This window comes from Triticum aestivum, chromosome 3B (assembly GCF_018294505.1).
Source record: "Triticum aestivum cultivar Chinese Spring chromosome 3B, IWGSC CS RefSeq v2.1, whole genome shotgun sequence".
Taxonomy (NCBI): Eukaryota; Viridiplantae; Streptophyta; class Magnoliopsida; order Poales; family Poaceae; genus Triticum; species Triticum aestivum.
This window is the reverse complement of record NC_057801.1, coordinates 749,661,336-749,687,696: the sequence shown is the minus strand read 5'-3', so window position 1 is coordinate 749,687,696 and position 26,361 is coordinate 749,661,336. Positions and strand designations below refer to the sequence as shown.

The window sequence follows — 26,361 nt, the reverse complement described above, 5'->3', positions numbered from 1 at the left end:
GCCGCAGAATTAACTCTGGACTGTAAAAAGAACTCTCGACTGTAAAAAAAAACAGTGAATAGCAAAGCCAAAACTTCCGAACCAGTAATGGCGGGCTCCTCCTCCTCACTCCCAAACCCCAAACCCTAACCCCCTTCCCACTCCCCCCACACCCCCACATCCCAAGTCCCCTCCAAATCCCACGCCCCCATACCCCACGACGCGGATGGCGCCGTCGGTGCCGAAGAAGAAGCGCAAGGTGAGCCTCCCGGAGAACGAGGTCGCGGCCAGGATCTTCGAGAAGCACCGCTCCATGGCGGCGCAGCAGCCGGCCGGCCTCCCGGACCACCAGGCCCGCGCGCTCTCCGCCGCCTACACCGGCGTTTCCTCCGCCAAGGAGCCCGTCCGGACCCCCGGCGACCTGGCCCGTCCCAAGTGCGCAACCCCCCGCCTCTCTCGAACCTCTTCCTCATACGCTGCTGAGACGAGCCTGGGTTCCGGTCGATTTCGGGGTCTCGCGCTTTGGATCAGCGCTGCAGTCACACTGCTGCTCTAAGACGAACGGGTCGGTTTATGATTTGGGCGCCTTAGCTCTGGGATCTTAGTTCTGTTCGGTGGATGTAAGGGCATCTCCAGCCGTTGGCCCTGGGGGCGTCTAAAAGCGCCGCCTGGGGGTGAGCCGGCGCAAAAAATGGTCTTGGGGGCGAGTACCGCCTGGGGGTGAGCCGTCGGCCCCCAGGGCCGCCCCCAGGCGCGTATTTAAAAAAAACCGTTCGGCGAAGTTATGATAAAAACTAGTTATATTTCGGCCAACCATGGCAAGTTTCGGCGAAATTCGTCCAAACATTACATTAACCTAATCTAAAGTAAAAGAAAGTGGCTGAAGTCGTCGCCGCCATTGTCGTCGGCGGCCTTCTCCTCCTTGACGCGGGTGCCCCTGCTGGACCCCTGCCCGGCGTCGCCTTGGCGAACAGGCGGCGGCGCGTCGTCGTCGTCGTCGCTGTCGCATAAGATGACGACCCCGCCTTCCTCGCGGCCGCGTCGGCGCTCCTCGAAGCGGCGTAGGCCGGCGCACTAGCGCTCCTTCTGCTTCTCCCGGCGCGCCTTCTCCAACGCGATGGATTCCTGGCGCGCCCATTCGAGGGCCGCGTCGTCGTCGTCGAACTCCGCGTTCACCGGCGCCAGCCCCGGCTCCGTCTTCACGGGCGCCAGCCCCGGCTCCGTCTTTGGCTTGACGAAGCGCGGAGGAGCCGACGAGGACGAGGCGCGCCGGCCGCCCCCGTTGATGACGATGCCGGCGCTGCGAGTGCGCCGGCCGAGCGGCGTCTCCACCGCGGGCTCGGCCTTGACGCCGAGCAGCGCCGGAGAGCCGGAGGAATGGGAAGAAGAGCGCGATGAGGAGGAAGAAGAAGAAGCGCGGAACCTCCTCGGCGCCAATGGCCCGACGCGTCGGTGCTGCGCCGGGGCGGCCACCCTCGCCGATGGGTACGCCAACGGCGGGTCGTTGCCGCCCTCGAGGTACGTGAGCACGCCCTCGAGTGTGCGGCCGGGGACGCCCCACCAGAGGTGGCGCCCCTCGCTGTTCTGCCGGCCGCCGACCACCGGAGCGCCGTTGGTGGACGCAAAGTGCTCCTGCTGGCGGCGCTGGAAATACGCCGCCCAGGCCGCGTGGTTGTCGGCGGCGTACTGGGGGAGGGAGCGGTGGGCGTCGGTGAGGGACGCGTGCAAGATGTCGACCTCCTCGGCGAAGTACCTCGGCTTCACCACGGCGTCGGGCAACGAGGGAATGGGCACTCCCCCGGCGCTGAGCCTCCACCCCGTTGGCCCGGCGCGCATGTCCGGCGGCGCCGGGATGTTCGCCTGGAACAGGAGCCAGGACTCCTGTTCGCGGAGCGAACAGCGACCGAAGCCGTTGGCCGCCGCCTCGTCTCCGGGAAGCGTTCTGCCATGGCGACGGTGGGGCTGGGCGGGCTCGGGAGAGGTAGAGGGAGGGGCTGGGCGGCGGCGCTCGGGAGAGGCACGGAGAGGGAGGGGCTGGACGTCGGCGAGGGGGGCTGGTGTGGGCACAGGCGAGTGGAGGCCGCCGGCTTTTATAGCCGGCCCGCGCCCGTGTGTACGCGTGCGAGGGAGGGGAGGCGTCGGCGCACCGTCCCGTGAAGCGCCGCCCGTGAGGAATCAATGGCAAGGCTGAAGACGAGGCGCCGAGTCGCTGACGCGGCTGGCCCACGTCTTTTTCGCGCCAAAACAGTTCGCCCCGGCGCCCCCGTGCGCCCCCCAGCGCGCCGGGTTCGGGCTCGGTCCGCCGACGCTGTTTTCGGCCCAAGCCGGCGAAAATCGGGCTCCTGGGGGCGCGACTGGGCCGTTTTTTCGGCGCCGGCGTGAAAAAATCGCCTAGGGAGGCCTTCCTGGGGGCGCGGCTGGAGATGCCCTAACGGCCTAGTCCTTGGGGGATTTTAGTTGTGCCCATTTGGTCCGAGCATGAATTTTCGGTTTGGATAGCTATTGGTCTGTGGAATCATAAGTTGATCCGTTGATTTGCTGCAGGTATATGCTGAAATCGATCTAGGTCGTTACTATTTTTATATGGCGAGGTGTATTTATATCCATTCCTTTAGGGTTGCCATTCTACTTGGGATTTGCCTGCAAGTAGATGACCAGAGAAGTGGTATAAGTCTATAACAGTATGGCTTTAGTTTTGATCCATATTCTAGAGCTCTCTCCCCTTGATTTTTCTTTTGTGTGTTGAATTTAGAGGTGGAAATTGCCCACTAGATTAATGTGTGGAGTGTATCTAGTACCAATGGTTGCTTTCTGCATTGAGTTGCATCGATTTTTGAGAAACTTAACATTTTCTGAATTAGTTTAATCGTTGTTGTTGCTTCTTCGGTTCTATTATTTTTGTCAGGGGAGTTGGAGGTTGGGTTGTTGACGTCATGGAAGACTCCTTTCCAGGGTCCAGCCTTGATTTGTCCCCTCCGAGAAGTAATACACCAGGAGAAACGGGTAATAGTTTTCTTGATTGCTCATGTGTCCTCTGGAATCTGTTATTCCTTTTTCATCATCAGGATGACAACAAGTCTTCTTCCCCTTCAGTTTTACCAATACTCAGTTCAATGGAAACAGTCAAACAGGTCTATTATTACATCCTAATTAAAGGGTACTGTCCTTTCAACAGGGAAGAAGAACACACGAAACAAACCTTATGTGCCATGGTTGAAATCAGCTGCTTATGCAATAATGATCACACTCTACAGGTATGATTTTTTTAGGGTGGGGGTGGGGGGCTATCTTGCCTAAATTTTTGTTGTTCACGCTGCAAAGTTAGTGCAACCTTAGTACAAAGGGCAACATTTAATCAGAGCAAAAGGGAAAAGACACTTGAATATGCAACAGCAGATATTGACAGTTGTTTACCGAAAAAGGCTTTCGCCCCGCTTTATATATAAAGCAACAACCCACAAGCATCCAGTACAACCACACGCTACGCCACCGCAACACACGCACACACCCAGGACGGGATACAAAGGCGCTGAGCGCAGCAACACTACTCCTAGCACTACCGCCCCGAAGATATGAAGCTACATATGACGAACCATGCGCTCCAAGGCGGCGCCTTCAGGAAGGAAACGACGCCGGAGCGCCGCCACCGCCCGATCCAAGGATCAAAGTTTCCCTCGGAGACGAATGACGGGCAATGAGAGCCGCGACGACGCCTTCAAGAAGGGAGCGATCTTCGCCGTCGCCGGTCCGTCCGAAGATAGAGCAGGTTTTCACCTCGGCCAACATTCACCGCCACCGAACGCCACACCCCGGCAACCACGCCGCCCACACGGCCATGATGAGCGGGCAGCACCAAGGCGCGGGCTTTGTCCAAGAGCACCGCGCCACCACCACCACCAGGGCCGCCGCCCCAGCATCCAAGACCTCGACACCACCTCACCCGTGACCCGGTGCACCCCAACGAAAGAGACGAGCGGAAAGGTCCCACCTTTCGCGCCCCTGGGCAACCCCCAGCGTCGAGACCCAATAGGTCGGCCAGAACCGGCATCCACCGACCCATCCTGCTACCCCAAGCACGAGATGAGCTCGGTCCTGCAGCATCGTGCGCAAGACAAGCTCGGTCCTGCTGCATCGTGCGAGAGACGAGCTTGGTCCTGCTGCATCGTGCGCGAGACGAGCTCTGTCTTGCGGCATCGGGCGCGAGACGAGCGGTGGATCGCAGCTGGGAAAGGACCAGCCCTTTGATGGGAGTAGCGCCCGGGCGACAAGGAGATGGGGTGAAGGACGAGACGGCCCGAACGCACACAAACCGACGCCGGAGGAGCCGGCCGTTGCCGCGGACAGATCTGTCAAGTCACCGTGAAGCCGCCACGACACCGGTAGGCCGCCGAGACCTACCCATGTCGCCGCCCATGGCCGGAGCAGCAGCCACGCCCGACCGCTGCCCTACCCGCGTCGCCCGGCGGGTTCCAAGCGCCGGAGCCGCCGGGCACGCACCACCGGAGCCAGGCGCCACCGGCCGGCCCCCAAAGCCAGATCCGGACAGATCCGGCCCGAGACCGGTCACGCGCCACCTCCCGAGACGGGAGCACCGTAGCCGCCATGCAGCGCGCAGCCCGAGGATCGCCGGAGCGCCGCCACAACAGGCCACCCCGCCGCCCCGCGAGACCGCCGCCGCGCCGCTGGATACCGCGGGCGTCCAGCACCGTCGCTCGAAGGGGCCGCCCCGTGCTGGCGCCCACAAGCGGACGGGGAAGGAGGGCCCCGCCGCCGCCTCCTCCCGCCGGGCTTTGCCCGACGGAGCGCGCCGGTGACGGCGGGGGGGGAGGGGAGGGAGACGGGGCCGAGGGCCGCGGCCACAGGGGACCCCCGGGCGCGCGCGGGTGCGCCGCGAGAGGGGAGGGGAGGGGAGGGGAGGAAAGGGGGAAGGGGAGAGGGGAGCGGGGCGGGCCGGGAGACGCGCGCCTGGCGGCCGGCAGCGGCGGGGGAGCGGGGTCGTACAAGTGGCTTTCACAGTTGTGGTTGACAGTTGTTTCCCCCCTAGGGAAATGGAAAGAGGGAAGGAATTTATGATGAGGCAAGAGCTTATTGATGCTGCTGAAGCCAGTGGTCTGTCACAACATGCAATAGGGTACGGTTTCAGTGATTCAGTATATTCCACGGTTGCTGATTTCAGCTGATATTTTGGTGCATCACTAACTGTCTCTGTTGTATTATGAGCAGCCCAAATAACAGTAGGAATTCTCGGAATGATGGTTACAGTTTCACTGGATGGAATAGCATGAAGACGTTAACAAATAAGGATCTGGTTGAGAAAAAGAGTAATCCTGCAAAGTAATGTACCAGGCTCATCCTCATGTTAATGTTATGTTTTTCCGTCATTTACTAAAAAAATATTTGGATCTTTTAGGGGAGTAAACCCAATACGTTTTATACTCATGTATTAGAGCACAAGTTTTATTACCTTCACATCACTGGCTATTGCTATATAATGTACTATTGTGGCTCTGCTAGCTATTGGTTTTGAACTTTTTACTTTGCCTGATCTTTCTTAAATGATAAAATGATGTTTTAATGGACTCAAACTCAAGGAGATACCAGAGCTATAAAATATATCACTTGTATGCATGAACTTGACTCTCATTAGATGGTTCATAGGGTTCTCACGTATTTAAGTATGATTGTGTCTGCACTAGTTTATCTGATTCATGCTCTTGCGACACTCACCGGATAGAAAAGCCTCTCACATGTTTTGGTCTGAGTGTGGATCGGCTGGATCCAAAAATGTGGCTAACCTCTGGTGTGCTTTTGCTGTTTGGTAAATGTGTTCTCTAGTAATTTAACTTGTATCAAGAAACATTCCTACTTCAGTTTTTTCTCTTGGTCGGAGAAGTTTGATATAGTGCAGCAGTGAAGTCATATATATGCTAGCAGAGTATCAAGATCTGATAGTTTGCTAGTTGATGCTTGTGGGCACCTTAGGTAATATAATGCTCTCTAATCTTTTGAGCTAATTAAGAAAATATATCTTTTAAACATACAGCTCTGCGGTGGTATATCATCAATTTTCTATCGATGGAATAGAAGCAGGCATGTCCAATTCCATAGCTCCTTTGTACTTATCTGGTCCACAGTATGAACCTAAAACATGTTTATAAAAATCTTGCACATGTGGCCATTTGGGAATGTTCCAGATATATGCCAGTTTGCTACATGAACTGGATCTTGCTCATTGTTTTGGTCCTACAGTCATCTCCCTTCTTTATTTCCACCCTGAATACAAACAGAAGCTCACCCTGTTCAGTTTGCATCTCCTTTTCTCTCTCTGGGGCTTTATTTGCCAATCACACACATTCTGTTGAGATACCAAGCATAGACTTGGGACTTACCGTATGAGTTTGCCGTAGGTATTATCTAACAGAAAAAGGCAAAGAGACAGCTTGCGATTGTCTCGCACAATCTGGATTGGACGGTCCTGCAGGACCTTTAACGGCGGCCGGTCATCCTGCAGATGTGCTCAGTGATTCAGATTCTGATGAATATGACGACAGCAGTCCCCTGATAGGTATTAATAAAGTTTTCTGCTCATGCAGTATGAATTTCCAGAAACTGATTATTGTACCCCATCAGCACTATAATAAATTCCCTTTACTCAATTGCAGGTTCTGAAAGAATTGGACTTCCAAATTCAAAAGCAGGCAGTTCCAGTTCCTTTGGTATTAGCATGCTTTCTTTGCATATAATATGATGATATATTCCATAAGCAAAATATTACAACCCGCTGATCTTTGTAGTTAATGCCATTTTTTCAGACAATGGCCGTGCTACTAATTCTCCTCTTTCATCTTGAGGAATGTTTGGACAACAATCGTTTAGTGCAATGGTACACTTGAATTTCCCTTTTCGTACCCTTCTTTTTCAAATGGAACATAATGCAACATTTTCTTTTCTAACGCCAGGGTTCTGCTCAAAAGTGCTTACTAGCTATGCCACCTCATCAATCTAATGAAAGTTTTCTGAAAGCTTATGAAGTGGTGCTGATATTGGATGATCGAGAAACTTTCGGGTCTGTATGATTGTATGTTACTCATGAGCTGTATTTTTTAGTTATGTCTGATATTTAAGCAGGATCATATTAAGGCTGTCTTAGCAAATAAACAATATATGTCCCCCCCCCCCAAAAGAACATCTTTTGAGGAGGGTAATATAACCGAGGATTGGGAGTATGCGTACCTAGTCTCTCTTTCGCATGACCTGCAAGGGCATTCTATTCTTCATGTTAATATTATTTCTGGTAAAATAAGATAGACAAGGGATTTCACATATTTATCCACTTACTGCTGGAATTGTGAATTTTGATGACACTTTGGTTCGTTATCTCGTGTTACTTAAACTGTTTAACCTTCTGCTTCTGTATATAAAATTTAGATTCTGTATGTTGTTTAATTAAATTATTTTCCAAGGAAACAAATTGATTATTGTTGCGCCCAATAGTTTTTTATAATCATCCATCTATGCATCAAAATTCAGTTCTCTTATGATTGCTCCCTTTTTGTGCATGCCCCATTCCAGAAGAAAAGTTGTTGGTAATATACACTCGCAGATTAGTATTCCTATAGAGGTTAGTTGGATTGAGAGTTATGTGAACTCTTCTTTGTTTAACCCTGCTTGTCCTTTCCTTTCTTCTTGTATCTAATTCATCAGTACTCCTCTGGGTGTTATCCTTGTTCATTTCTTCAGACAACCAAAATACACTGCTAAAAGTCATTATATGCATCAACACGGCTCTAAATTAAATGCCCTTTACTGTTGGATTAGTTATCTGATATGTTTGGTCATTGCCCCACCGTGTTGATGATTGGTGACTGCACATTTTTTGTCGGGGGTTGGATACGACATATGCCAAAGGATGGCTTATCATGGTGGGAGCGAGTAGAACGTCGCCGGTGCCTGGAAGCGGGATGAGGCGAAGACATGCACGCCGGCGGAACTTACCCAGCTTCAGGGCTCTCCTAGGAGATAACACCCCTACTGCTGCTCTGCGGGGTCTCCGCATGATCACTAAAGCAAAGTGACTACAATGGTGCTCCTGGAGCTGTTTCGGGAGGTAGGAGAGGGCAAGGCTAGCTCTCTCCTACCTGGGCTATCTGGTCTATCTCTCTCTAGGTCCGAACCCTTTGCATGGGTGCCCCGGGGGGTTTATATAGGCCTACCCCCCGGGGGTACAATAGTAATCCGGATTTGCGCGGGTCCCAGCCGTCTGTCTCTCAGGCCACCGTCCTTCCCGCCGGCTTCTGGGGCCCGCCGACTGGCGGGTCCCACGGACAGGCTTGATACTGTAGCGGCACTCCTGATGACGCAGGCTCGGTCATCGGATCATGGCAACAGTGCCGCCGTCTATCGGGCGACCACTGTCGCCATTCCCCATCTTATCTGATTAATGGCTCGTGGGGCCCCAGGAGGAGTCGGCCGACTCCAGGGAGGCCGACTCCCACAGGTCCGTCTTCGGGTTGCCCAGGCCACCTTCGGCCCACCCACTGACAGGCGGCCCCACCGCCTTCGGGTCGTACAGGCCGGCGTCGTGGGCACAGTGTACTGCGTACTGTGGCTGAGATCAGGGCAGGCATGGCAACAGTGCCGCATCTCGCCGGAGATCTTCCAGCGATACGGCTCACTGTAGCCATGCCGGCCCTTCGTAAGCAGGGGGGGACGGCCATGCCGCGACCGTACCCCGCGTCGTACTTCGGGATAAGGGAGGAGTCTTGGGCCGACTCTCCATAGTCGGCCTCTCTGGAAGTCGCTAGCTTGGAGTCGGCTTATCTGGGAGTCGCCGTCTGGGACTCGGCATATTTTGGAGTCGCTCCTGGGACTCGGGTTAGCCTACCCGTGGCCCATCACTCCGACAGTAGTCCCTGAAGCTGGTGAAGCCCTGCGGTCGCTGCATTGTGGGGCTTCAACAGCTTCAATCTTAAAAGTTCATACTCTGGGACTCGGCTGCCGTCTTCCCTTGGGCCGACTGTCGAAAGTCGGAGCTTCAGTGAAGAGCCTCAGTTCGAAAGTCGCGGCGGGAAGCCAGGCGGCGTGCCTGATACGCTTCCCCGCAGCCATCAGGGCGGTCCTATCGCGTGGCGCCACGCGGGGAGAACAGTCTGCCTGCCCACGCGCGTGACGGGACGGGCCGTCAGGCGGGGCCCGCCACTACCGCGCCTCGGCATATGAACGGATCCGTTGCAGCCCAGGACGGTTGGTTTTCCCACGTCATTACTGCACGCAGTAACTTCGTGGGTAAATCGTGGGGCGGCGTGGGGCATCGTGCGCAGTTAATCCCACGCCCGCGCCCTCGTCTTCTCAGCCCGCAGGGCTATAAGTAGGCGGGGGGAAGCGGAGCGGCACAGCTCGCGCGCCCTTCTTCCCCGCTCCCCCGCCTAATCTTGTCTTCTCTCTCTCTCGCCTCCGCCATTGAGCAGGAGCACACCATACCGCGGCGATGAGCTCTTCCTCCGCCGCGGCCCCCGCCGTGCGCTCCGGCGTATGGGACGGTTCGGAGGTAGAAGAAGAACACATCGAGTTCCTCCGCCAGACACGCCGCCTCCCGAGCGCGGACCTCGTACGCGCCCGCGCCGCGCCGGAGGGGGAAATCCGGCCGGTGCCGGAAGAGGGCGAGCGGGTCATATTCCGCTCGCACCTCATGCGCAGCCTGGGGGTGCCGGCGAGCGGCTTCTTCCGCTCGTTCTTGGAATTCCACAGCCTTCAGCCGCACCACCTCACACCGAACACGGTAGTGCTGCTCTCCGCCTTCGCCACTCTGTGTGAAGGTTTCCTCGGCGTTCTCCCCACCATCAAGCTGTGGGGAGAATTCTTCTCTTCTAAGCTCGGCACGCACATCGCCGGCGTGCCGGCCCAGTGCGGCGCCTTCATCGCGATGCGGCGCTCGACGGACGACAACCCCTTTCCTCCCATCATGCTGATCAAGTCGGTGAAGATGTGGCAGCGCTCATACTTCTACGTGAAGAACCTCGCCTCCGACGGCGACTGGGTCAACTTGCCGCCTTACAACGCCGCTCCCCTGACTGGGCGGCTCCCCAGCTGGTCCCACCGAGTCAAGACGCTGACTCCCGCCGGAGCCGCCGCCGTAGCGCGACTCCGAGTCTTGACGCAGTCGGAGGGACTCGTCGGGGCCGACTTGCTGGCCGCCTTCGTGGCGCGCTGAGTTCTCCCGCTCCAAGGCCGGCCTCACTTGATCTGTCAGATGAGCGGCCCCCGAGACCCAAGTCGGATGAGCACCAAGGAGATGCCCCGCAAGGAGGTGGCAAATATGGTGAATTACATCGCGCACTGCGAGTACGAGGAGGACTGGCAGTTCGGCAAGGAGCCGTACTCGCGCGACAACCCTCCACCGGTGGTAAGTCACGTCTCCCTATTGTTTTCTCTTTTTTCGCAGCCGACTCCGGCTTCTGACTCTTGTTGGCTTCTTGTGAACTAGAATCCTCTTATGCAGCCTGCCGCCGGCGCCACGAGACAGCCCCGCGAGTATGTTCCAGACCGTGCGGAGAGAGATGTCGACGACCCCGACTTGTGGGCGGCGGCGATGGAAGCCGATGCCGAAGGCGGGGGAGGAGGAGCAGAAGGCGACTTCAGGCCCTCGGCCACCTTCGCTGACTGGCCTGATGACGACGCCGAAGGTGAAGTCGCTCCGCGCCACCAGCTGAGGATCGGCCCGTCGGGCGCCGGCTCCTCCGCCGGCCAAGGCGGCGCGAAGAGGCGTCACACCGGGCCGAGTGCACCTGGCGGCAAATTGAAGAAGTTCAAGGGGGCGGCCGCCGCGACCAGACGAGAGGAGGCGTCCGCGAAGGCCAACCGCTTCCGAAGGGAAGTGAGAAGGCCGTCGCTAGTATCCGCGTAAGTCTTCACGCTCTTTTATTTTCTTTGTTGAATCTTGTCCGAGTCTTCGTTTATATACTCCCTCCATTCTTCTTCAGGGCCCCTCTTTCCCTTGAGAGAGTCGCCTTCCCCTCCGTCATGGGGTCGGCAGAGACGTTCGCCAATACTCGGCGGCCCGACCCTGCCGCCGACCTCCGGGAGGCGACAGAGCGGAATGCGCGGGAGAAGCGCAAGGAGGAGGAGGCCGACCGTTTGGAGAAGGCAGAGGCCGACAGGGCGGCCGCCTCCGCCCAGAAAAAGCTGGATGATGCCGAAGCCGCCCTTGCAGCGAGACGGCGCGCCGAGGAGGCCGCGTGTCGCCGATCGGCGATGCTCGTCCCCCCACTATCGCCTGCACCGCCGCCTCCGGAGTTCACGGGGCAGACCGGGGGAGCTGGCACCGAGAACCCCGTCGCGGAGAAGGAGAGCGGCGAGGCCTCCATGTCGGACGCTCTCGTGCCGCCGCCGCCGCCTCCACCGCCATCTGGGAGACCGCACGGCAAACAGCCGGTGGATCCGTCGGAGCCGCCGGCCATGGACGAGGCCGAAGCGCGGCTGCTTCTCCAAGTCGCCTCGCTGGTGCGTCGCCGTCTTGAGAGGGCGACCTCGGCGCTCGACCTCGGGAGATCGGCGCTGCCAGCTCGGCAACTCTAGACGCCGAGGCCACAAGCGCCGCGCCCACTGGGTGGGTGCGCGGAGGCGGCACTGGGCCGCTAAATCAATTGCTCCTAGAAGTCCAGGCGAAGTTGCGGGCCGAAGGCGACGCCCTTCAAGCCTGCACCAGAGCACACCTGGCCGCGCGAACGGCCGTCCGAGTAAGTTTCTTCTCCTTCTTGATTCTTGTTTTTCTCTGTGGGGGCGCGCCAGCGCACCCACTGGGTGTAGTCCCTGAGTTCCGGGCCGGCTGCTGAGCAGGCGGTTCGAAACTCCCTCTGGCAAGCTCCATACACTAACTTTGTCTTCAATGACTTATTTGCAGGAGTATCACAACCTCCGTGCCACTGCCTTCAACCGCAATGTTGAGAAGTTGAGCAAGCGGGCTGCCGACTTGTCGGAAAGCTGGAGTGAGTTCTTCTTCTTCGCGGGGGCGCGCTGGCGCACCCGCGGGCTGTAGTCCCCGAGATTCGGGCCGACTGCTGAGCAGTCGGGTCGGATCTCCCCGGCGATCTTCTTTGCTGACGACCCATTATCTCTTTTTTCGCTCTTCAGGAGCCAATGCCGCTCTTCAGGAGCAGCTAGGCGAGGCCAATACCGCCCGTCGTGCCAAGGAGGAGGAGTGTGACAAGCTTGCCATGGAGCGCAACCTGCTGGCGGCGCAGCTGGCCGAGCAGAAAGAGCTGCTCAAGAAGGCGTAGGACGAGGCCGAGAAGAGGGATGCCACCCTCCTGGCCGAGTTCGAGAGCGAGCGCTCCTCCTGGATCGACAGGGAGGCGATGCTGACCTCCGGCTTCCATGAGATCGAGGATATCGTTGATGGTAAGTTTCTTTCGCTTCTTCGGGCTTCCGACTATGTGTAAGGCCGACTTCTAATTTTTCGACTTTCTTCTTTTTTGTCTTGGCAAACTTCTTCCCTGGTCACTCGCAGGCAGTCCCTCTGGCCATCAAGGCTGCTCGTGAAGCGCGAAGGTTGAACGGCGAGGAGATTGCCGCTAATGCCCCCCGAACCGTCGATGAGCAGCTTCTGAGCATTGAAGCCTGTCTTCGTCCGGCTTGCCGGCTGGTGCGGCGGCTTCAGCGTGCTGGCGTCCAGGCGGTTGCCGCCCTATGGCCAGGCATGCCAGCTCTGCGCACCGCTAGCCGAACTGCTGACTGGCTGGAGGTCGCTACCAGCCGTCTTGAGGCCTGGAAGGGCTCCTCGGCCCGGGCCGGAGCGCGCCGGGCCTTGGAGTTCGTCAAGGCGTGGTACCCAGGGCTGGACCTGGACCGTCTGGCCGTGTTCCGATCAGAAGCCCAGGCTGAGCTGGAGGCCGTGGAGGGCGCCCTTATCGAGCGTGCGGCGGCCATCACCGAGTACACGGACACCAGTGTCTTCATCCCCGAGCGAGCTGAAGGCGGCGAGGAAGTGCCGCCAGAGTGGTTCGGGATGAACCCGGAGTATGGCGAGGACTCGGCGGAGGTGATCGACTCCAGCACCGAGGAGGAGGACGAGGTGGAGGCCGAAGGCGAGGCGGATGTGCCAGAAGACGGAGCAGGCGGCCAACCTCAGCTCGATCGCGCCTCCAGCAACGAGCCGCGTCGGGAAAAAACGACTGCCGCCGGAGGAGGTCAAACCGAGATCGCCCAGTCGACTGCCCCGGCGCCTGACGCAGCCGTCACCTCCGATCCTCCGACCCCAGATGCCGTCTCCTAGGCTGCCTTTTCCGCCTCTGCTTGTCTGTCTTAAGTAATCTTTTGAGAACTTTGTTAGATTCGAACAATTCCACCCGTGGGGTGTATCTTGAACTTCTATTCGAAGATTCGGCCAAGGGCCTATGTAAATATCTATCTGCTTTCCGTCTTTCCTTGCTTATTGCTCTTTAGGATTTTTCCCTCTGCCGCCTTCCTTTAGTCGCTGCCTTGTCAGTCGAGCAGCCGCTCTGCGGACTGTCGCTGGGTCAAGTGCTTGGCTACTTCGGGAATGCAAGGACTTGGCCGTTTAGAGTTTCTTTAGCAAGTCGGATAGAAAGCGACATGCCGACTACCCAAGAGTCGGCCGTCCTTAATAGAGTCTAATAAAGACGGCGAGCCGGCTACTCATGAGTCAGCCTTCCGCTTCAGAAATGCTGGAGGCCGTCTTATGCTATGTTCGTGCTTTAGGTCCTTAGCCATTTTTCATGTGGGTGCATGTTCTTCCTCACTCCTGCCTGCCTCACAGTCGCTCTGCGAGCTGCGGCTTTGCCAGGAGGCGGATTGGGCACCGCACACTACTTGTCTGACTGCGGGAAGCTTCTCATAGCGCAAGGCGGCGAGTCCCCGGGCCGACTAGTCAGGCCCGGTGCCAAGCGGTTGTAATGAAAGTAATGTACTCGGAGGCATAATTCTTATCGTACAGATAACAAAAAGTGCAGTCCCCGAGCTCATCTCGGGGGGCCCAAAGTCTTAGTACTTTAATACAAAGGGGTAGTGTGATACATACTGCATCAACTGTAAAATCTTCGAAGAAGATTTGCATTCCATGGGCGCTCTGTCTCTTTGCCGGAATCATCCCTCTTGCGCGCTCGGGGCTTCTGGGCGTCGATCAAATAGTAGGCGTCATTCCCTAGCACCTTGCTGATGATGAAGGGGCCTTCCCAAGGTGCCGACAGCTTGTGCTGGCCGGCTGTTCGCTGGATCAGCCGGAGCACAAGGTCGCCTTCTTGAAAAGATCTTGGCCTGACCTTCCTGTTGTAGTATCGACGCAGACTCTGCTGGTAGATGCTGGACCGGCTGAGTGCCAATAGTCGGCCCTCTTCCAGCAGATCGACGCCGTCTTGACGTGCTTCTTCTGCTTCTTCCTCGGTGTACATGGTGACTCGCGGGGAGTCGAACTCTATGTCCGTTGGGATGACGGCTTCGGCGCCATAGACGAGGAAGAATGGTGTGAAGCCGGCTGACTTATTTGGAGTCGTGCGCAGACTCCATAGGACGGCTGGCAGCTGCTCAAGCCAACAGCCGGCAGATCGCTCCAGCGGTACGACGAGTCGAGGCTTGATGCTGGATAAGATGAGGCCGTTTGCTCGCTCCACCTGGCCGTTTGACTGCGGATGGGCAACGGACGCTAAGTCCAGTCGGATGCCCTGTGTCGCGCAGAAACGGGCCAAGGCGCCTTTGGCAAAATTCGTGCCATTGTTGGTGATGATGCTGTGTGGGATGCCGTACTGAGTTGTGATGTCAGCGATGAAGGTCACTGCAGTCGGACCATTCAATTTCTTGATGGGTTTCACCTCCACCCACTTGGTGAACTTGTCCACTGCGACAAGTAGGTGAGTGAAGCCACCTCGTGCCGTCTTGAATGGTCCCACCACGTCCAGGCCCCAGACTGCAAAGGGCCAGGCGATGGCGATAGTCTTGAGTGCGGAAGCCGGCTGAAGTGGCTTGGAACGAAAAATCTGGCACCCCTTGCACTTTTGGACTAACTCTTTGGCCTCTTCCAGAGCGGTTGGCCAGAAAAAACCGTGCCGGAAGGCTTTGGCGATGAGTGCCCTTGAGGCCGCGTGGTGACCGCACTCGCCTTCATGGATGTCTCTGAGGATTGCCTGACCTTGTTCTGCTTCGACGCAGCGTTGGAAGACGTCGGTAACGCTGCGCCTGCCCAGCTCTCTGTTGACTAGGGTGTATGCTGCTGCTCAGCGTTGCACTTGCCGAGCCAAGATTTCATCACTTGGTAGCTCTTTGTTTACTAAGAATTTGAGGATGGGCTGGGCCCATGAAGGTGCTGCTATTTTTTCAACTGCCACTAGTGCGATTTGGATAAGGGTGGCCGGGCTGGGAGGCAGCGGGTTGGAGTCCGCAGCCGCTTGCTGATTTGACAAAGTCCCGGGGCCGACTGGAGCAGTCCCCGGGCCGAGCTCTGGAGTCTTCGATCTTGCTACTGCAGTCCCCGGGCCGGGTTCTGAAGTCCCCGGGCTGGCTTCGACTGTATGTTTCTTGGAGTCGGATACGTCCTCCTCAGGCGGAGCCGGCACATAGATTGAATCTGATTCGGGTGACGGCTTGATAGAAGGCTTGAGGAGGCGCCGGAGGGCGATACCAGATGATATTGCCTGGCGGGTGGAGCCGATCCGTGCCAAGGCGTCTGCTTGGTCGTTGTCGTTCCTTGGCACGTGGAGGAACTCGCACCCCTCGAAGTATCCGCTGAGTTGCTGGACGAGGAAACGGTAGCTCGCCATATTTGCGTCCTTGGCATCCCAATCGCCAGATGATTGCTGGACCACCAAGTCAGAGTCGCCATAACACAGGATCCGGCGAATGCCAAGTTCTTTGGCAAGCCGGAGCCCGTGGATGAGCGCCTCATACTCGGCCACATTGTTGGAGGCGGCGAAGTGGATCCGCAGCGCATATTTGAGTTTGTCGCCCTTGGGGGAGGTGAGGACGACGCCGGCTCCCAAGCCGGTGCGCATCTTGGAGCCGTCGAAGTTCATCCGCCAATGGGTGGAGTCGGGCGCTGGCGGCAGATATTGGGTCTCGGCCCAGTCGATGAGGAAGTCGGCCAGTGCTTGTGACTTGATGGCAGTGTGGGGCTCATAGTAGATGGTGTAGGGAGCCAGGTCGATGGCCCATTTGGCCACCCGGCCAGAAGCATCTCGGCTTCCGATGATCTCGGCCAGTGGAGCTGTGCAGACCACGGTGATTGGATGCTCCTGGAAGTAAGGCTTCAATTTCTTGGCGGCAAAATGCACGCCGTAGCACATCTTCTGGTAATGGGGGTAGTTCTGCTTGGAGGTCGACAACACCTCGCTCAAGTAATATACCGGTCTCTGGACGGGTAGCGCCTTGCCTTCCTCCTTGCGCTCGACTACAATGACCGTGCTGACTACTCGGCTGGTGGCGGCAATGTATAGGAGCATGGGCTCTTTGGGAGTCGGAGCCGCCAGCACAGGGGGAGTAGTCAACATCTTCTTTAATTGGAGAAAAGCCTCGTCCGCCTTGGGAGTCCACTCAAAGAAGGTCGTCTTCTTCATGAGCTGATACAAGGGGAGAGCCTTCTCGCCCAGTCGACTGATGAATTGGCTGATGGATGCCAAACAGCCGGTGAACTTCTGCACATCTAACAGTCGTCTGGGTGCCTCCATCCTTTCGATGGCCTTGATCTTTACAGGATTGCACTCTATGCCGCGTTCGGAGACCAGGAAACCGAGGAGCTGGCCGGCTGGTACTCCGAAAACGCACTTCTCCGGGTTGAGCTTGATCTGGAATCGGCGCAGATTCTCAAATGTCTCCTTGAGGTCCTCCAACAAGGTTCCACGCTTCTCTGTCTTCACCACCACGTCATCCACATAGACATGGGCATTTCTGCCGAGTTGCTTCAGGAGGCACTTCTGCATGCAACGATGAAAGGTGGCGCCGGCGTTTCTTAAGCCGAACGTCATGGTCAGGTAGAAGAAGGCTCCAAGCGGCGTGATGAAGGCGGTCTTCAGTCTATCAGCCGGGTTCAGCTTGATCTGATGATATCCTGAATATGCGTCTAGGAAACTCAACAGCTCGCATCCGGCTGTGGAGTCTATCACCTGATAAATTTTTGGCAGAGCAAATGGGTCCTTGGGGCAGGCTTTGTTGAGGCTCGTGTAATCAATGCACATCCGCCACTGCTTGTTCTTCTTCAGCACTAGTACTGGGTTTGCCAGCCACTCTGGAAAATATACTTCCATGATGAAGACGGCTGCAAGGAGCCGAGCTATTTCTTCTCCAACAACTCTTCTTTTTTCTTCTGACAGGCGGCGCAAGGGCTGCCTGACGGGCTTCATATCAGATCGGACGTGTAATTTGTGCTCGACGAATCCCGTCGGGACACCAGGCATGTCCTTGGGGGACCATGCGAAGATGTCGCGATTCTCACGGAGGAAATCGACGAGCTCGCCTTCCTATTTGCTGTCAAGGTCTGTGCCCATGACAGCGTACCTCTCCGGGTGCTCCGGGTCCAACGGTATCTTCTTTGTTTCTCTGGCCGGCTTGAATGATCCTTCTGCTTCCGACTCCTTGGGGTCGGGCGATAACTCGGGCTGCTTGCCGGCCATCGCCACGACCCGATCAAGGAGCCGTTTCTCAGCTGCGATCACCAAGGACTCGGCTAGCCGACTGCTTTCGGCCGCGCAAGCAGACGACTTACTGTAGTCGCCGGACACGGTTAGGATTCCCTTGGAACTCGGCATCTTCATCTTGAGGTAGGCGTAGTGGGGGACCGCCATGAACTTGGCCAAGGCGGGTCGGCCAAGCAGTGCATGATATGGGCTCTCAAGGTCCACCACCTCAAACCAAACTGGCTCTCGTCGGAAATGATCCTTGTCTCCGAAGAGGACATCTATCAGGATCTTGCCGATTGGCGAGCAGGAAAGGCCAGGAATGATTCTGTGGAACACGCTCCGGCTGCTCTGAAGCTGTCTTCGCTTGATTCCCAATTTCTCCATTGTATCCTTGTACAGGATGTTGATACTGCTACCTTCGTCTATCAATACTCGCAGAAGCGAGCGGCCCGCCTATCTGTGGCGAGTGTGGCGCCTAAGACCAAGGCGTAGGAGCCTAGACTCGGCATCACTTCTGGGTGATCAGCTCTGCTCCAACTGATAGGCTTCTCGGACCAATGCATGAACTCTGGAGTACTTGATGCAACTGCATTCACTTCTTGCTGATGTTGGCGCCTGCTGCGCCGGTCATCCGCTACACTGGTGAACACCACATAGGCTCCATGCTCATCTAGAAACTCATCTTGTATCGCACCGACTGGCCTGACGGCCGGCTGCTGGGGCGGTGGTGGAGGAGGCGGCCCAGCAGGAGCGGGAGGGAGCAGGCCGTCCCCCTTGGCGATTCTGGTCAGCCAGTGGCATTTCCTGGTGGTGTGGTTTGACGGCTTCGCACCGCTGTGAAACTTGCAGGGACCATCTAGAGTCTGCTCATAGGAGAAAGCCGGCAGCCAGTTGGACTTGCCGCCCTTCTGCCGCTTCGCCGGAGGCGGTCCCTCCAGCTGTTGGTCCTCTGCCGTTGCCACTTGCCGACTGCTGGAAGTCGGCTGCGGGGCTTTGCGCTTCTGGTCATTCTGCTGTTGCTGCCGACTGGTGTCTCCAGCCGGAGTTCTTGGAGCCTGAGGGGCAACTTTGCCAGTTGTGCTGACCCGAATCTCCGCCTTCATGGAGGAGTCGGCCGTGGTGTACTTTTCCGCTGTGATCAGCAGCTCATCGAGGGTCTCCGGCTCGTCGCAGAGGAGCTTGTGCTTGAGGAGGGTGCCTTCTCTGCACCCGGCAGTAAAGTACTCGATGGCCTGCACCTCGTGCACGCCCTCGCAGGAGTTCCGGAGTTCACCCCATCGCGTGAGGTAGTCGCGAGTAGACTCGTCAGGGCCTTGCACGCACAAGGAGAGCTGGCGTGGTTTGGGAGGTCGCTTGTACGTGCTCGTGAAGTTGCGGACGAAAGCCTCGGTGAAGTCGACCCAGCTATTGATGCTGCGAGGCTTCAGACGTTTTAACCACGTCCGGGCCGAGCCCTGGAGCATGAGCGGGACGTATCTTACGGCAACACGCTTGTTGCCGTTCGCTATGTTGACGGCTGTGGAGTAGTTGATCAGCCAATCTTCCGGCTTCACGGTGCCGGTATATTTGGGCGTGTCTCGGGGGAGCGTGAACCCTTTGGGAAAGGGCTCGTCCCGGATGCGGGGTCCAAAGCAGGGGGGACCCAACTCGTCTTCTTCTTCCAGCGCCAGGGATCGGTGGAGTCGGTCGATCCTGTGGCGGGCGTCGTTCTCTCCAACTCCCTCTCGGCGGCCAAGGCGGTCGCAGAGAGTCGGATGTTCCACGGGCGGCGGGGAGACTTGTCTTTCTCTGCGAGGAGGGGAGGCAAGTAGTCGTCCCGCCGTTCCACCGCTCTAGGGCGGCCGTCTTGGTCGCGCTCGATGGTGATGTGAGTCCAACTGCGGCTGGCAGCCGGCTCCTTGTCCTTCTTCCCACGGGCCCCGCCAGTCGGCGTTCGAGACGTCGCACCTTGGTCTCAGCGAGGCGGTGGGTCGTCGTTTTGGCGCTGCGGCACCTCGGTGCGGCAGCCGACATCATTCTACGCGGCAGCCGCGTCGAGGAGCTGTTGAACTCGCTCCGTCATTATGCGGCACTCTTCGCCTTCGAAGTTGTCGAGCTCATCTGCTGCCGCCTGGGCGGCACGGATATTCTCTGCGGGCATGGCATACACAGGGCGATCAGCCCCGAAGAGGTTGGCGATTGCCGCGCCGCGCTGTCAGACCGAGCCTAGGCGGCTAGGCCCAGTTGGAGCCGACGAGCCGCCTACGGCGTGGTCCATCTCTCGTTGGTAAGCTTCTGACAAGCGCCTCATGCTTGCCAGCTTCTTCGCGCCCTCGATGAGCTGAAGGCAGAGCGCCTCCAGCGCCCCGGTGTCGGCGTCTTCCGGAATCGGTGCTGCAAGGTCTCGCAGGGCCGCGTCAAACGGGTCATGCGCTCCTTCGCCGGAGCGCTCGCTGTGCTCGAGGACAAGGACCTCAGTGACGGTGCTTCCGCCGCTCCCCGCGTACGAGAGCGGCTCGTCGTAGACCACCACATTGGTGGGGAACGCGTCGAGCGACGCAGTGTCGGAGTCGACCAGCATCGGGTCGATGGATCCTATGGACTCTAGGTCCGTGGCAGGCTCGCCGGCGACGTGGAGTTGGTCGAGGAGGCCCGCGAGGAGGCTCTTGGTGCCACTCGTGCCTGCGTCGGGCGCAGGCTCGTCGAAGAGGCAAACCTCGTCGACAAGATCGGCGAGGTAGCTGGCTGTACAGGCGATCTCAGCGCCGCGTAGCGCGTCGGCACAGACGCCGTCCGGCGTGCCGGGCTGGCTGTGCTCGCCGGGGAGGAACAGGGTTCCCGTCCAGAGCAGATCTCCGGACGACGGTGCACCTCGCCCCACGGTGGGCGCCAAATGTCGGGGGTTGGATACGACATATGCCAAAGGATGGCTTATCATGGTGGGAACGAGTAGAACGTCGCCGGTGGCTAGAAGCAGGATGAGGCGAAGACATGCACGCCGGCGGAACTTACCCAGCTTCAGGGCTCTCCTAGGAGATAACACCCCTACTGCTGCTCTGCGGGGTCTCCACATGATCACTAAAGCAAAGTGACTACAATGGTGCTCCTGGAGCTGTTTCGGGAGGTAGGAGAGGGCAAGGCTAGCTCTCTCCTTCCTGGGCTATCTGGTCTATCTCTCTCTCTAGGTCCGAACCCTTTGCATGGGTGCCCCGGGGTACAATAGTAATCCGGCTGGACGCGGGTCCCAGCCGTCTGTCTCTCAGGCCGCCGTCCTTCCCGCCGGCTTCTGGGGCCCGCCGACTGGCGGGTCCCGCTGACAGGCTTGATACTGTAGCGGCACTCCTGATGACGCAGGCTCGGTCATCGGATCATGGCAACAGTGCCGCCGTCTATCGGGCGATCACTGTCGCCATTCCTCATCTTATCTGATTAATGGCTCGTGGGGCCCCAGGAGGAGTCGGCCGACTCTAGGGAGGCCGACTCCCATAGGTCCGTCTTCGGGTTGCCCAGGCCGCCTTCGGCCCACCCACTGACAGGCGGGCCCACCGCCTTCGGGTCGTACAGGCCGGCGTCGTGGGCACAGTGTACTGCGTACTATGGCTGAGATCAGGGCAGGCATGGCAACAGTGCCGCATCTCGCTGGAGATCTTCCAGCGATACGGCTCACTGTAGCCATGCCGACCCTTCGTAAGCAGGGGGGAAACGGCCATGCCGTGACCGTACCCCGCGTCGTACTTCGGGATAAGGGAGGAGTCTTGGGCCGACTCTCCATAGTCGGCCTATCTGGAAGTCGCCAGCTTGGAGTCGGCTTATCTGGGAGTCGCCGTCTGGGACTCAGCATATTTTGGAGTCGCTCTTGGGACTCGGCCTTGGGGGCACGGCCTGCCCCGATGTCTTGAAATGTCCTGGGGCTCGGGTTAGCCTACCCGTGGCCCATCACTCCGACATTTTTCTTGCTTGTGCATAAGGAGACAACATAATAATATTACCAAAGTTGCTTTGCATAGATTGAACTGTTCATATAATGTGCCAAAGAAAACTGTGCTGATCCTTCTGTTTGAACCATGTCATCCAGATTAAACACTTGCCTGTTGGAGATGCTCTTTGGATTGCTCGCCATAAAGAACTTGACACGGAGTATTTTCTTGATTTCATTGTTGAAAGGAAAAATGTGGATGATTTTCTTGGCTCAATTAAAGACAACAGATACAAAGATCAAAAACTAAGACTGAAGGTACCATCTGAAAATAGCTTTGATTTTTGTCATTAATATTATAAACCCTCCATCTTAACTTTCCCAGTTCTTTATGCTTTCAATTTCTCACTGATGGTAAAAAGGGCAGCCCACATGCTATCCCCTGTGATTTGATGTTGCTTGAGTCTAATCTTAGCCGAGGAGATTTTTTTCCTTATTCTTTGTTATCATTAGTTGAAAAGCATAGCCCATATTTGGGTATGAGATGATGAAGGACGATGTTATTAGCAGACATAAGCTTGAGCCTGTAGATTGTCCATCTCTTCCCAACGAAACTGTATTTCTTGTCCATATATATGGGTTTGTTGTGGTTATTTTAGCAACAATACGACGTGATACCTCCATTTGTTGTATCCTTTGCAGAAATGTGGGCTAACGAAGCTAATATATCTAGTTGAAGGGGATGTAAACACTGTAGATGGATCAGAGAGCGTTAAAACAGCATATGTACTCTTCTCATGAAGCCTGGACGATCATGTTGACCCCTGAATGGCAGTAATTCTTTCTTGTTGTTTAAGATTATTAAATATTGTTCCCAATGCTTTGACTGTCAGCCGTATGCCCTATTAACTCTCCTCCACATGCCTTTTATTTCAGCTGCTTCACTACTGAGGTTCTTGAAGGATTTGATGTCCAGAGAACCACTGGGTATGCTGACACTGAAAAGAAATACGGCCACGTCACGGGCTCTATAGTGATTACTACAACACAAACTTCTCTGCTGGTGCTGATACCTCTCGACTTTGCCTGGCCTACGAAGAGTTTGTGAAGAGGTGTTCTGACCTTGAGAAAGGTCACTATGAGCGATATATTCGCCCTTCAGCTTATGTAGGTAACTAGGAGAATACGGCCACCTCCACCAAAGTTTGCGTGGTAGTCCATTTCATGCAGTAGTTTTCTCATTTATTGTGCATGTAAATCAGGTGCCACAAGTGACAGAAGAAGCTGCTCTTGCTGTCACGAGTCTCTACCCCACTCTTCTCCCGCTTCCTAAGGCGTACACCATGCTTGTGAGTCTTCTTTTCCTTTCAACTTATACAATGCTCTTTACACATACAACTTATACAATCTTACTTACTCATTGGAACAGTTGTGACCAGTGTATGTACACACACATCCTTAGCTGGCTCCTCACGCTATTGATGTACAGAACAAATCAACATGTCTATAGAACTAAAAGTTTATCCTTGTAACTTTGAAGGATGGCGATAGGCGTGCCCAGGAGGAGATGCTGAAGAACAAGAGCGACATGGTCAATGCGGGGGCTAGCAAGAACATCTTCAAGCTCATCTGGGCGGGAGGATGAACACCCCATACTTAGCCGTGTTGATTTCGGACCGCCTACGCAAGTTCCCAAGGTGAAGACAGGAGGGACCCTTTTTGTGTTGTGCCTGGTGCCTTGGAGAACTGAAAGTCACTGAACATGTAACAACCACCTAAAAGAACACCTTAGTGTAGCCTCACTCCCCGTATAAATTACTACTCGTATGTCGTAGAATTGCATGCCGCACATTATGGAGTCGTCGTGTTAATGTAGTGCATTAGCACTTTGTGTGTGTATATATGTATATACTATTAGCTCTTGACTCGGTTGCTTTGATCCATGTGCAAGAACGACATGTTGAGCAGATTCTGTTCTGTGAAGATTGTGGTGTTGAGGAGATAACTGAACATGCACTTTTCTCTTGCACCTGGGCCAAGCTGTTCTGGTCTAAACTTCGTTGCTTCCTTCCCGTCAAAATCCTTTCTCTTGATCCGGATTCGGCTGTAGATATTGTTGATGGCAAAAAGTTTTAGAACTGCATGCTGCTATCATTTTGTGTGGGTGCTGGACGATTTGGACTGAAAGAAGCTATAGGAGACATGGAGAACTTTAGTTGGGCCATTGATACCATCCACAATCTAGCTGCGCTAGTGGGCTCGGCATGAGAGCCAAGAGAGAAATCGGTCTGGATACCCCCTGAGATCACTTACATCAAGGTGAATGTTCAAGCGAGCTATTACGAGCAAGATGGCTATGGTAGTACAGGAGTTGTTCTTCGGGACCATATCGAAAAGCTGGTTCAGCTGGCACAAGCAATTTGGTATTGATTTTCACAAAATGCAAGCACTATTGTCGGCGTTCTGGATACGGGGGTATCTAGACTTGCCTGATACGGCCCACTGCGTGGCTCCATTGATGGCCTGGTACGGCCCAGCTTCAGCATCAACAGCTCAAGACCCTCGCGAGGGGCCAAGCCTCGCGAGGCGGACGACGCCAAGACCCCCGAGGGATCGGCCTCCTCAGGTGGCTCCCGAGGGGCGGAGAGTTCTATGCAAGGTGCACCTCACGAGGCTCAGCTGACGTGAGCCATGACGACCAAGGCCAGGCGGGCGCCAGCGGGCGCAGAGCGCCAGTTTCCCCTTTGGTGCAAAGGAGGCAAGCGACAGGTGCGGAGTCCCGAGGAATCAGCCAAAGGTTTCCATTCTGGTGCAACAAGACCAAGATCGCCAGGGCGGCAGGACGGAGGTCATCACTGAGCCCACCGCAACGTCACGACAAGAGGCTTTTCACAGGCAAAAACCACTTTAGTCACGATAGGATGTATTACTTGTCCCCCTTGAAATCTGGTCGTTGTGGGATTCCTTCCCGCCAACATTTGGGAAGACGACCAAGGCCACTATAAATAGGACTTATCCACCACCAAAGGAGAGGGACAGATCGGATCCCTTCTCATCCAACCACCTCACCAGCTCTCTCGAGCTCAAGAACACCTGACCTCCTGAGGCAAGTTCATCCAATGTACTAGTTTATCCTCGGCCCTTCGAGACAATCCACCAAAACGCTGGAGTAGGGTACTACACTGCAAGGTCGCCCGAACCAGGATAAATTGTTGTGTCTCTCTGTCCCTTTGAGCTCGACGCGCCAGGCTTAGGAAGATCGCGAGTAGGCAGGCTAGGTAGGTTGAGATCTCCGCAAGAACCCCAGAGTTCGAACCTATCAAGGGTTTGTGGAACCCGAAATCCGACATTTGACGCGCCAGGTAGGGGTTCGTCGGATCCCATCTTCCGTCGATCAATCCACCGCTACTCCGACACTTCCATGGCTAAGGCACGTCGGGCATGCGCTGAGCGCCGGGCCGCGCTTGCCGCCCGCGTCGCTAAGACAGCTCCGGCGGGCGACGGCTGTCCTCGTCGTCCCCCGTCACCGGCAGCCAACGATGCCATGGGCCCTGCTGGACACGAGCAGCAAGCTTCATCGCTGCACCCCTCGATGCGCCGTGACGGTCGTACCGCCACTCCATCACTGACCCCGGCTGCTTCATCCTCTCACATGCGTCGTGGCCCAATGAACGCGCAAGCTGCTCTGCTCATGGCGCGGGAGATCCTTCGCTACCGCCCAGTCGGCGACCTCTACGAGGAAAGGCTCGAGCGCATCGCCGAGCTCGTCAGTGCCGCCGGAGACTCCACTGCACCGGCCCGCTTGCTGCATCAGTAACCGCCTGCAGCGGGCGACGTGGCTCATGGGGCACCTCCACCACCTCCAACCCAAGGCACCATCGTCGACCCAAGGCGGGTGGCACCACGGTGCGACCCGCCGCACCAGGCGCCTGCGCGTGAAGAGGCGAGCTGCCAAGTGGTGGAGCGGACCCAAGAAGATGCACACGTGCTTCCAGCGCCCCCATGCCAAGACCGTGTGCCGCCAGTGATGATGGTGGTGTGTGGGCTCCAAGACCAGGCTCCACCTCCTCGACAGGCTCCCGTGACCACAAAAGGGTGCCGCGCGTTCACCCCGGAGCTTCACAACGTCATCTGGCCGGGCAAGTTCAAGCCTGACCTACCCCCACGCTACGACGGCACCGCCGATCCCGCCAAGTTCCTGCAGCTCTACAAGCTGAGCATCGAGGCGCCCAGTGGTCACGAGAAGACCATGGCGAACTGGTTTCCCATGGCCCTCAAGGATGGCGTGCACTCCTCGCTCCCGAATCTCCCTGTGGGATCTGTCTCCTCCTAGGATGAGATGTGCGACCACTTCATCGATAACTTCCAGGGCACTCAGGACGGCCCGCCGGCTGCGGGTGACCTACGATGCATCAAGCAACAGTCATGGGAGACCCTACAGAAGTACATCCAGCGCTTCAACAACGTTCGCCTCAAGATCCCCAAGGTGTCGGACGAGGCCATCATCTCGGCGTTCAGTGATGGCGTCCGCGACGTCAAGATGAAGGAGGAGCTCGCCATTCACGAGGACCTCTACACAGCCCTGGAGATGTTCAACATGGCGAGCAAGTGCGCGAGGGCTGAGGAGGGACGCCTCTCCCTCCTCGAGCTCCCCGATACTGACCCACAAGACAAGAAAGCCAAGGCCAAGGACGTGAAGCACAAGGGACCAATTGTGCTTGCGGCCGAGCCAGAGATGAAGCGCGGCTGCGACCACCCCGAGTCATCCAAGAGCACCGACCATTCTGCATCTTCCACAACGTCCACAACCACAACACCAGTGACTGCCAAGAGCTCAGGGCCCTCCGTGACGGGCGCTTCGGTCGACGC

The 26,361-nt window shown here is 56.7% G+C and overlaps 1 pseudogene; it reads left to right on the top strand.

The window, feature by feature from the left end:
* Positions 1-205: 205 nt before the first annotated feature.
* On the top strand, positions 206-23,376 carry LOC123067816 (crossover junction endonuclease MUS81-like; annotated as a pseudogene).
* Positions 23,377-26,361: the final 2,985 nt, after the last annotated feature.